The sequence below is a fragment of the Haemaphysalis longicornis genome, unplaced genomic scaffold (genome assembly GCF_048455015.1).
Source record: "Haemaphysalis longicornis isolate Haplotype H1 unplaced genomic scaffold, Haemaphysalis longicornis Haplotype H1 scaffold_10, whole genome shotgun sequence".
Lineage (NCBI taxonomy): Eukaryota > Metazoa > Arthropoda > Arachnida > Ixodida > Ixodidae > Haemaphysalis > Haemaphysalis longicornis.
The window spans coordinates 85,961,413-85,974,133 of record NW_027526204.1 but is presented as its reverse complement, the minus strand read 5'-3'; positions in this window follow the sequence as shown (position 1 = coordinate 85,974,133).

The following is a 12,721-nucleotide window of genomic DNA, read 5'->3' as shown; positions in this document are numbered from 1 at the left end:
TGGCTCAAGCGAGCACAACTCTGCCAACAGGTTGGACAGACCGGCTTCGTTGGTCATCACTGTTCAGTGCTTTTCATTTGTGGAGTTTCAGCGGGAGCTGAGAGCGTCCCCACCCCAGCGCAATCCGCGACCTCGTGCAAAGCCGCCTATGCTGGTGTCGCCTGGTACCACTTACCAAAGAGACGCCGAATTCCCCACTCGCGCTACGAGCGGCGAATGGTGCTAAAAGCTGGCCCACAGAACTTAGAGAGTTGTGTAATTGTGTTCCTGTTCTCCTCCACAATATGTACTTATCTTTCGCTGTATTTTTATTAATCATTTTCTCGCTTTGGTATTTTTTTCTCTCTCTCTCTGTGTGCGGGAATGCACTGCCTGCTTCAGCCTTATTGGCACAAGGATCATATAAAGACGCATCGGAGCCATCAAACTTTTCTATCGAGAAAGGTCGGTCTCCGACCGAAACGTTTTTGTACATATGTATGTGTGTATGCATGTACAGTCAAATCTCGATATGACGAATCACGCGGGACCTCCCAAAATCATTCGTTATTTTGGAATATCGTCGTAATAAAAAACTTGCGCCTATATGCCAGTACTCATAGTGAAAATGACGTATTTTGGAAGTACACGCATGGGCGCACAAGCAAACTTTCACGTCAAAACGTTGCGCTCACGTTTGAAGAGAACAGTTATTTTCTCCTGGGCAGGTAGTAAAACATCAATTTTTGACACTATCTCATCTTCTTCTGTGTTCTGTGACCCACAGACGTCTTCGTTCGCGATGGCACGATGATTGCTGTCGCTTCTTATCGGCGGTGTCGCTATAGCGGCATTCATCATTGGATCTCGCATCAACTTTGCAGCAAGATCACCCACAGCATAGAAATACCTGCCCGCACACGTGAATAGCGTGAGAAACAACCGAACCGGCGACCCACTGACACCCAAAGCAACGAGAGAGAAAAGGGGAAAGGCGGCTAGGCCGGCTAGACTACTGCACATTGAAGGGACCCGGCAACACTTTTTGAGCAGTGCAAGTGAACCTGCGCGACGTTTAGATTACACTGCCAGGAATACCTGAGCCAAATATTACATGTGCACGTGAAGCGGTGAGCGCGCAAATCACCATGAAAGACGCAGAAAAACCAACCGCGCTCTCTTCAATTTTTCTCATTATGCACCCCTGGCATGGCCTAAATGACGTCATTGCGGCCACGGCTGTCCTATTGGCTGTCGCTGGTCAACTTCGCGGCTTATTTCTCTCATTTCCTGTCACCATCCGCCGTCATCGGCACTGTGTGCGAACCTCTTCTCTGAACCTGTACGCACAGTTTTGGCGTCCCTTTTGTGTTTTGAGGGCGCGCAGAGTTTGAGTGATGAACTCAGTACTCCCCTTACAACGAAACCACTCGACAACAGACGTTTATTGCTTCAAAAACACCCTACCAGCCTGAGCGCTTGCTTGCGAGCAGACAGCCATGCCTGCTTTATTGTGGCACCAGACCGGAAATAGACCCCTGCACGTTGCGGAGAAAAGGAGAAAACTTCCAGCCCTGTGGTACATCCGAAGCCGCCAAAGAGAACGCCACGAGCCGCGCCCCTCTCCGGGAGAAAGCGCGCAGCTTTCATCCAACACCGACGATATAGTGCCTAGAACATACCTATTCTAGGCACTATACCGACGAGTATCTGGTCGGTGTTCTGAGCACGAGGTCGCGGGTTCGATTCCTGGCCGCGGCGGCCACTTTTCTGGCAAAGGAGAAAAGCAAAAACGCCCGTGTGTACGAGATTTCGGCGCACGTTACAGATCCCCAGGTGGTCAAAATGAATCCGGAGCACTCCACTATTGCGCGCCTGATCGACTGCGTTGCGTCGGCGCGTTAAACCCTGCAATCAATCAATCAATCTAGTCGCTGTTGTTTCATCGCGTTGTCCGCGGTTGAGTTGAGAGGGAACAATTATGCGCGACTTCTTATCGCTCGTAGTTTCGGTGACAGTGAACAGAGTTTTACAATTCTTGCAGGAGGAGATTGCTGAGACAATAGACTTTACCCCAAAATACATTCAGAGTAGTCGATGGTAAGTGCTACAGGGTCCCTAGAAACTACAGCTTTGTGGTGGCGCCAGCAGTTGGCACTCAACATGCTGATGATGATAGCTACTCCACTTGGGGGAACACCCACAGAAACGGCGGTTTCTCTTACACGCGAGAGTTGCGGAGCTGTTACTTTACCCGAATTCTCTATATTGATTTCCTCGACTGTAAAGCAGAAAATTAATTACGTACATTATCCTGAAATACGCGATATACTGAAGTTCGTAGTTCAGAGATAATTTTGCATTGAAAATATAGGCAATCTGCCGGGGATTTTGAAAATGCTCATAAATGTGAGCGATTCGTTAATGTGGGGTTCGTAGTAACGTGATTTGACTGTACTATGTAATTTCAGTAACCACAATAATAATAACAAGAAACAATTGCCGCATGTTTTCTTGGCGCCCTGCTCCGCTAGCTTTCCCTTTTCTGTGTTCCTTCAACGAGCTTCTAATACCTAACCTTACATATACAGAATATACGTAGACACGTCCTGCGTCTCCGCTTTGGCCCAAGCGGTAATGCATGCAGCGTTCATCCGTTGAAGTTGGCTATTTTACTTCTCAGTCGTCCCTTCCCAACCAGGCAGGTCTCCGTCACACGTTTAGCTTCAGTCAATCCAACGCATGCACGACTTATGCACTCAACCTTGCGGTCGCCACCCTCTCACCCCGCATACGCAACCCGTACCGTCGAACCCTGCCGCCAGCCACAGCGCGTGCATAAGCTGCCATCCTCCCGCCCCAGCCAGCCACATCCCAGACGCGGAACAGACACTTCCAACGTTCGCGAACAAGCGCAATTAAAAGCAGGTCGGGCCGCACCGCCGAGACACAACGCGGTCAAAGAAGCTACGCTAGTCCCCACTCCAAAAGCAAAGCCAAGCGCACACGCGCAACGAACGAAAAGACACCCAAAGGAGAGCGGGTAGCGCTCGTTACGGTGACATCACAGAGCAGCGAAGGGATTCCTCCTCTCCGGCCTCTCTCCATCGGCTCTCCTTCTCTCCCGTGCCTCCTCCGGCTGCCTGTTCTTCTCCTCCCCCACACATACTCGCCGGCACCTGCGGATCTCACAAAAGAACTAACAAAGAGCAAAGAAGCGCTCAGAGGAAGGGAAAAAGTATCCAGCGTGGCAGAACAAGGCGGCAGAAGCCGGGGAAAGCGACGGCGTCGAGCGGGCAAGCCAGCAGGTAGGTACGCACCGACGGAAACACGTTGCGCAGCGGAGCGCAGGTTGCTACCTCTCTCACTCGCGGAAAGGGACTCGATCGTACGACCACGAAATGACTCCGCGGCGCCGCTAACCTTCGGGGATCGACGCGTACACGCCGGTACGTTTCGCTTGGAAAGGCTGGTGCCCTTCGCTCGGTCATCCTTGCGCACGTTGAGTTGTGCTTCAACACGTTACTTCCTTCGCTCCTTTGTATTTGAGTTATTTCTTGAGACGTTTGTTCTCCGCGTGGCCAGCCAGCATCGCTGCATCCGCTATTACATTTCTCGCATTGAGAAACAAACGGCGTGCTCGTACTACTGCCCCGCGGCGCAGCGGAAGTAAGATCGTCTGAACTTCCGATCGCGACTTCCTGTCTCCGTATCCTCTATCGCAACTTCCAGGCAACCCGAATCGCCGTTTGTCCCTCGTTATACGTTCCTCTTTTCATTTTGTGTTGATATGTTCCTTGGCACTTATTTTGTCGTTGTTCTCGTTCCAGGCTTGAAGAGGGCTGCGTGCAGCAGCTACTACACGAGGACGGTACCCAGCAGCTGACAAGGACAGAAAAAAGACATCTTCGGTTCACCGCCGGCATTTGAAGATCCGAATAAGCAGGGTGCCTGCCGGAAGCCTGCCGCAACCGGCAACCGTTTGTGAGTCGTGCGCCAAAGAAGTGTGTTGCTAGACGCTTAGTGAGATCTTCCAGAAGTCCTTGCTAGTAGAAGATTCAGACAAGCGATCATGGTTTCACCGCAGTCCTTCATCTAGTCAAAGGCTAGAACGTGCCTGCTTTGTGTCAGTGTGTTAGTCAACTAAATTAGCTTTAGGAAAGGGTCCAAGAGTCATCGAGTAGTGTTCTTCGAGACAGACTTCCTCAGATCCCGTGGAGCGACTGACCTTTTTCTAAGGCAAGGCTATCAGCAAGGCAGCACGACGGCGGTCTTCAAGCGCTCCGAGTCCTCTCCGGTTAAGTGACGTTGACCTTTGTTGGGTGTGGTGCGGCAGCCCGTCGTCGCCTTGTGCCCTGGTCAGTGGTCACCCGGAAGGGTTATCCGGCGCGACGCCTGAAGAGTGCATGCAGCGGACCCAATTCGTCGAGGGCGAAGTACGGCGCTGCAACTACTGGTCTGAGCACGAAGCCGTGCACCGCGATAACTGGGCATCGAGCGAATATTCCTGGCTCGTCTGTAAACAGGTGAGTTGTCTATTACATTTACCCGCCATGGCTGTCACTTCCGCGCCTGCCTCTCTTCCGCTTCCTGTGCTTCTTGAAACCATTGGTAACGTGTGCGTGTCGTGTGACCCATGAAAAGACGTGAAGAGAGAGAGAAACATTTATATCTCCGGCATGATTTTGAGGAAAAGGACACAGAGGCCCTCCACCCGCTGAGACGGCGGCCTGAAGCCCTTGGGGTCCCGAGGCGTTTTCAGCCATTCGGACAAACGATTCTATGGCTGAAACAGCTGCGTGTACCTTCCATTGTTTGTTATATTCGTTTCGACCTTAAATGAGTGTGCAAGGTCAAGACAACCGCTGTGGGTGCGTTAGTGCCGGCTAGGATGTCAATAAAGAAATGGCTACTCGAGTTACCATTTTAATTCATTCAATCTTGCAAAAAGATGCGTTCTATTTTTCTTCCTTCATCCTCCCCTGTAGCCTTGCGTGGTATATAAATGCGTGTAAATAAACAAACAGCAGAAGCACACCACTTCTCTTTTTCTTTCAAATGAAGTCGTTGTGATAACGATTGTTATAACGTCATTATGATGGAGCGCAGGATAAGCGAAGCTGTCTGTTCACATTGGTCAACGTGCTGCCCGCAAACGCGTGCTTTTTGAGTTCGAATACTACATAAGGGTACGCATGCTCAGCACTTGAATTTCAAGTTTTTCCGCCCACAAAGCATGGCGTGGGGTGATACTGCAAATATCTCTTGCTTTACGTTGAAGTTCCTAGAAAGTGTTTTTCGAAGAACCATCGAAACACTGATGCATGCCAGACTCGGCTAACTGATGTCCGTTCCGCGTTGCAATTAGTGCGATTGGACAATTTTCCAAGCATGCTCGGCATTAGCTGTAACGTGTGATCTCTTCACACACGCGCTCACGCACACACACACACACGCACACACACACGCACTCACATTCACACACACATACTCGCACAGAGAGAGAGAGAGAGAGAGACAGAGAGAGTGTCAGAAGTCGATAACGTCGACAAGAGCATAGAGGTGGAAATTGTGTGGAAATGGAAATTTTGGAATGATTGAAAGATACCAATTCAGCTATTCAAGTGGCTGTGTAACCACCATATTTCAGCGTATTTATTATAATGTAATCTTATGAAAGTGTATAATACGTCTTATAAGGTTGCGGGTAACCCACTTCGGGCTACGAAAGCCCCGAATTGTTACAAGCAAGGCCCTCGATAGATGCACGGCTTTTCAAATTTGAGAATGAGGTGCTTGCAAAATTAAGAAGCTCTCCCCACACAAATCCACTTGGAAAGCGAAAGTACGTTGGGCAACGTTTGTGGCAACTAATCGTTCGCAAACATCCGCCTATTATTACGGCACATGGATCAGCCTCGCGTAACGACCTTCGACAGCTGCGAAGCGGAATTACGACCGCCTCGGACAACGTTTCCTGGCAATGGCTTTATAGCGTATGCTTCCACCGCTCCAAATTGAACCTGTTGTGGTCAGACTCATCTTCAACAAAAGCTATCTCTCTCTCTCTCTCTCTCTCTCTCTATATATATATATATATATATATATATATATATATATATATATATATATATATATATATATATATATATATATATATATACTACTCGAGTTGTGCAACTGAGCACGACCGGCGAATTGGGGTTTACGCGCCCAGGGGGATACCGGGGACCCCGGCCGAGTTTTTTAATAATTCCAAAACAGTATACTTACTAGCACGTTTTTGTATTTCTTTTTAGACAGCTCTGACATGTGGACAGCCGCCACACTCCCAACAGAGCCCGCTACCTGCGTGTTCGACCATATAACTTGCTCCTCAAAATACGTGGCTTACCTTCTCAAAAGCAAAATTAAACACGATAACGCGCTAGAAGGGCATAAACAAAAACGAGTGTACTCAAAAGATGCGAACGACGAGTTGTTTACACCGCCACTTGTCAACCGCCAGAACAACAAGCGCAGCTGTGGCGTGCCCGAGCGACTCCTCGCTGTCTGCAAGAACAATGGATGGCATGTGCAAGCTGCGGCTGTCCTTAACCGTGCCCTTACCGAGGACGAAAACGACTCGATACGCACGCGTACGTGCGTCGTAGAACCAGTAAAACCGCTTCGTACTTAGCTGCTTAAACCGAAGCGAGTGATGTAACTGCGTGCCTGCCGCTCGCTGAAGCTACGTCATAAAAAAAAAAAAATACGAGACTAGTTGAACGTCGTCGCGGAGTCGGCATCGCGCGTTCTTGACAAGCGTTCATGGCTCGACCGTTCAACCTTGGCAGCGGAACGCTCAAGCGTTACCTGTACGAATTTCCCGCACGCGTTCGGATCAGCGTTTGGCACTGGCCATGCCAGTCGGTGTCGAATAAAAACGTGCCCTGGTTTTAAAAAACAAAAACAAATATAACCAGGATGCAAGAATGGAGGGTCGTCTAAGTAGTGCCACTGACGTCGACCTTGGCATTAAACGCCTCCTCGCAAGAGACGCTGACCTTCGGTAACGAGAGCAATGCAGGGACCAGTGCGCTTCCCTGCGGTACGCCGCCACTGCAATCGCCGTTGGGGCTCCTTTTCCTCGTCACTGGCTGCAGTGCGGAGCGTGTCCAGCTCCTAAAACAGAGAGGTCTATACGACAGGTTTGATCACCAGCTGCGACCTTATGTAATGCCAACATCTGTCGTGCGTCGGTTGTCAGTGGGTATGCCTGTCCGAGATCCGATACCTTTTCAATAATAGGCCATCTTGAACTCCGAAATCTATGAACCAGGCGGGGAGCACTTCAGCTTTCATTGCTAAGTGTGCATGGCGGGATATTAATGGGGAAAATTTTCGAAACCGGTTCGATACTGCAGCGAAATTGGCTGCGATAAAGGAACGCCAACCAGGAAATGCTAAGTTCTTGATTATCGCGTGGAAAAACCCAATGGTCGTTTATTAGATGGACGCTGGTGATGAATTTCCTGGTTTCAGTTGCGGTGGCGCCCACATTTCTAAGCAGTTGCCCGAGCGAAGCATGTCGTGTTTGCGCACTTATGAATTCTAACTGTCAAACACAAAGAAAAGCAGTGCTGTGGAAGCGATAGATGAGATGCCTACCGACTGCCCATGGCTTCATTTATGTGATGTAATAGATAAGCATGTAGGCCTAAGGCACTTCTGTGACAGGTGTTCCTTTTTTGTTTCCTTCTTTCTTTCTTTCTTTCTTTCTTTCTTTCTTTCTTTCTTTCTTTCTTTCTTTCCTTTTACTTGCAGTGTAAGCGTTTACCTGAAGCTAATAACAAGCGACCAGGGAGATGAGGGGTATTGCTGTTTGTTACTGGTGGTATAGCTACATTTGCCAAATAATTTTACAAAAATAAATGAGCAGATGAGAAAGCACAGTGCAATTTCTTGGGATTCTTCTATCACGCAACTACTTAATTGAGTAGTATGTAAAAAAACTGCACAGTGTAAACAGGTATCGCATCCATTTTGCCCGTCGCAGCTTATACAGCGAACGATACGCAATGCGCGCCCGTCAAAACATACTGCACGCAAAAAACATATCAAAACCGCGACCAGCCTATTGCATTACATTGATTAATTATAGCCAACTGTTTTTATATGGAGGTTGATGTGTAGAAAGTCTAGACCAACTCCGTGATATATTTCGGAGACAACTAGTATTTTAAGTTGGAAATAGAGTAAAGTGAACTGCATTCCACCTTTTACTGAGGTTTTCCCAACGTCTATGATACGAGCAGGCAGTATACACTGCGTTTACATTGCCTGCAGAGTGGCAAATACCTACTTTATTGCTCTCTAAAAACAAAACAAAACAAAACAAAACAAAAAAAAAATGGTTCGGCTGTCATGGTTTTCACTGCAGTTGCGACCTGTTGCGGCCTCGATGTCAACGACACGGTTTTATTGGTTCGAAATGAGAAAACAGATTGACGGTTCCTTTGCAAACCGCTGATCGTGTGTAGATAACGCTGCGTGTACAGGAAAGCCATCATCAGGTCACGCCACAACAGTCGCCGTCGCGTCCTGTCGCTGATATCGTATTTGTCGAACGCGGGTCGCTATTCGGCAGTATTTTTTTGCAGATGTGAGTACAATCGGATGCCCACATAAGCTATAACCTTTTTTTTCATTCAGCGCACCTACCGCACTTTCCCAGTTTGCAGTATCCGGTACTGTTATACGACGCCCTCGTTTTTGAACGAGGTTACGAGAGCGTAACATTGTCCGCTCTCTGCTCGCAAAAACAACCCTCTGGAAAGAGCCGTTCGGAACGTTCTTCAGGTGCCAAAGTTGTTCAGATACGAGAGCACCAACTAACAGTTTGATTACGAAAAACTTCAAACATAAAACACGGCACGCAGCGAAAGTTAGCATTTCTTCATTTTTTAATTCCCGCCCTATCTCAAGCCAAATCAGATTCGCTCGCAAGTCACGCTGAAAGAGAGACAATCAAGTTCTTTTCTTAATGATGCCATAGAAAAGGTGGGAAAGTCTGATGGGGAACTCCTTTGGGATCAATCCCCATCCCCATCATCAACATAATTCTTTGGGGACCATCCCCATCATCAACATAATTCTGAATCGTGCATTCAACTACCACCACACAGATGAATTGTTTCCAGACACATAACACCGCAGGTTCCGTAGAAGGTCCCGTTCGGCACCAGCGAGCTTGATTCGGGCGCTCAAATGCGACAGAGTTGCACGTTGGAAGCAACATGTTGCGACGGTAGCGTCCTTAAAAAAAAGCGAATTCGCACAACTCTTTGCGCCCCCTCGATGAGAGAAAGATAACGCGTGTTCTCCGCCGCAAGCACCGTTAGGCCTCGCAGGCAAGTACTATGTCCGTAATGTTCTATGTCGGCAGTCGGCCATGAAAAAAAAAAAAATGGCAAAGAGCGACCGGTTCAGTGGCGAAGCAAGTGCAATGCCAGGAATGAATACAGCGTGCCAGGCAAGTCCTTGACCGTGCCTCCGACGGGAGACCTCGCGGTCACTGGGAATTTTCCATTCAGCCAGACGGACCGTCCCCCTCTCGGCCGGCGCAAAAGCAACACTGCCCCTTTCCCTCTTTCCCGCCGAGAAGAAAAGGAACGAAAAGAGAGAAAGAAAGAAAAAGAGAGAAATGAAAAGAAAGAAATAAAGAAAGAAAGAGGCGCCGAGGCAATAACTTCAAAAGCAAACGCATCGCGGAAGGCGGTGGAACCGGAAAAGCACTCTTGTTGCCGTGTTGCTGCTGGCGGCAAAGCCACGCTCAGAAGACCCAGACAGTTTTTGTTTCGGTTTTGTCTTCTGTTGCTTTTTTATCTCTCTGTGTGTAGCTCGTCTGATTCTGACAGGGCGGTGTTGTTCTGGCTTCTCATGTTGCGGTATAGTGCCTAGAATATTCTAGGCACTATAGTTGCGGTGTTGTTGCGTCTTGCATCGACTTTTGTTCTGTTTTCTCCGCTTTTAGGGGCGAAGCCCATTTAGGGCAGGGGCTGTTGGCGTGTCCTGTCGTCGTCGTATGTAGTCAGGGTGCTAAAACATGGGAAAACTCGCTTACTCCTCGCTCTAGAACGTAACGAGTACGTAAAAAAAAAAAAAAAGATTGGGGCACTCGTTTATGCCTCGCGCTTGAGCGCTTCGTAACGCGTACTGATGATGATAAATTCTTTTATTAAAGAGGGGAGGACCAAATGTCGCTGGCGGGGGAACAGGGGGAATAGGGGGGGGGGGGGAGGTAGACGCCCCCTAAATCGGGCTCGCCAGGCCGCTGGCAACGCCAAACTGGGCTAAGGTTACCAGGTGTTGAGGTTGTTCAAGAATGTCCCTATGCAATGTTTCTATATCTGAATTTTGAAAAACACTGTGGTTCAGTCTATGAATATCAAAAGCGGAGAAGTGCAGAACAAGTTGTTCCATGTTTGCTACACACACAGTGTGAAAAAAAGGTACATGTGCAGGGGCAACGGTGCCAATGCCCTTTTTCCGGTCAGCGACTGTCTGCCATTTATCAACAAAGTACTTTGTTGATAAATATTTCTTGCGATCAGCTGAGGGGTAAATACCTAAAGATTTGTGGAGGGGTGATTCTTTTTAATCTCTCGCGGTGAAGAAACCGGAGGTAGCGTCGTACTCGCGCCATTTCTAAGTCGCCGCCTGGCGGCGAGTCCGCATAGGGGTGGTCGCGGAGGTCGGGAGATCCGAGCAGGAGAGGCTAGAGAAGAACAGGTAAACTTCAGATTGTGAGGTGGCAAGACTATGTGCCACCTCGTTACCACCCCTGCGATCCCCGACGTGTCCCGGCGTCCAGGTGACCCTAGCGTCAACGTCGTTCTTCTGTTTGTGCTGGAGTGTGTGGCGGATGCGTTGAGCTGTGGCGTCCTCTGTTTTTGTGTAAAGAAACACCGGGGCACTCGTTTACACGTCGCGCTAGAGAGCTTCGTGCTTCAAAGACAAGAGACTTTTATAGCAAAGCTGTATATCTCTACCCTGCAACGGTTTCACCTCCGTTGGCGAAAACACCAAGGCACCAAAAATTCCCTTATACACTGCACGCTTCGCCCCTCCAGAAGTTTCACGTTAGTGGAGATGGCCCGGGAGTTTTCTGGCGTCTTCTGTTGTGCTGCTGTACATACTTTTTCTAACTTACTGTTGGGCTGTTCTTACTTGTTTTAGATGCGACTGCATCTCATTCACTCGCCTTGTCCCTCCATACGGCATTGTTGTTGTCCGTCCACACCCCTCCCCCATTCTCCTCGCCGCGCGAGCTGCGCTCTCCACCGCTCACCCCCTCTCCTCTCCGATAGCGAACACTCTTTTTCGAGGGGCATTGGATTGGATTGGATTGGATTGGCTTGGCTCGGATTGGATTTGGATTGGATTGGATTAAAGTGGATTGTGTTGCGTCATAGCCGCGGTCGTTTTAGCACTGGCCAAAGTAATAAAGAATACAGCATACGCGTTCCTCATACGTTTCACGCAATAAGAGAATCAACCCAACGGAAACACCGAGTGAACCCCCAAGATGCGTCGCATCTCCACAGGGTTCCCCTCGCGGGAAGGTGGGGTAATTTTTTTACGCCTGTTCGGGCTGTTGCTGTGGCTTGCTCCGTTTCGACACTGCTGCCCACAAGCTACCCTGAGTTCACAAGGGACAGGACGTAAGATAAAGCTAAAACAAATGTCTTGCATAAACGGGAATTGGGGGATTTGCGCACAGGAATTCAAGTACACCCTTTGTAAAACTTTTCTAGACCAATCCTAAACCTTCTGAACCACAAATATTTCAAAGAATAAGCTTTTACTTTAATTGGGACAAAAGTATTTTAGGACAGTAAGAAAGTATAGCTTTCCGGCACAAAATGTTTGAGCCTTGTTCGTGACGTAAGCTTGTACATTGAATTTTTAGCGCCCTGTGCACTTTCGGCTTGGCCTAGCAAATTTTGACAAAGACTATACCTGGGCTATAGCCCCAGCCGTTTTAGAAGGCTTCTTAATAATTTACACCTGATACAGGAGTTGGATATAACTTCAACACGTGATGAATCCATTTTAAAACTCACGGTCTTGAAAAACGGCCGCCCTAGCAGCCTTGCGTGGCCTTAACCATAGATAAAGCGATAGGGCATGCCAGATATAGGAAAATAAATCAAACGAATATTGCGGCCGTCATGTTGTGTGGTGCAGTTCAGATTTCAGTGAGTACTGCTGAAAGGACAGATTCTGCTGGATTCGTAGTAGGGGCAAGCGATTTATCGATTAACCTTGCGATTGATCCTTTGGGGGTTTATTCGCGATTAATTCTTTTAACTGGTCACTCGGTTCAACTCATGTGAACGAAACAGGCCAACAGTGCATATTTGAAATTCGGTGCAAGCATGTTGAGGATCATACTAGTGTTCTGATAACCTGCTTTGCGTAACAACGGGAAACGATGAAAGTATGCTCGGGGATTGTAGGGATGAAAACCGCTAAGACGAACGTAAAAAATTAGCAGTGGCTTAGCTCGGCTATGCCAGGATATACGTAGCGTGAGGCTGAGCTAAGGTTCAGATGGTTATTCTTAGCTTTCCTGGTTGTCTAAGATTAGCTTAATTATCATTCTTACTGCAGCTTCAATGACGCACACACGGTATACGCATTATGTGACACATGTATATTTATCAAGCGGCTCCGGCGCAGCGTCACCAATCACCCC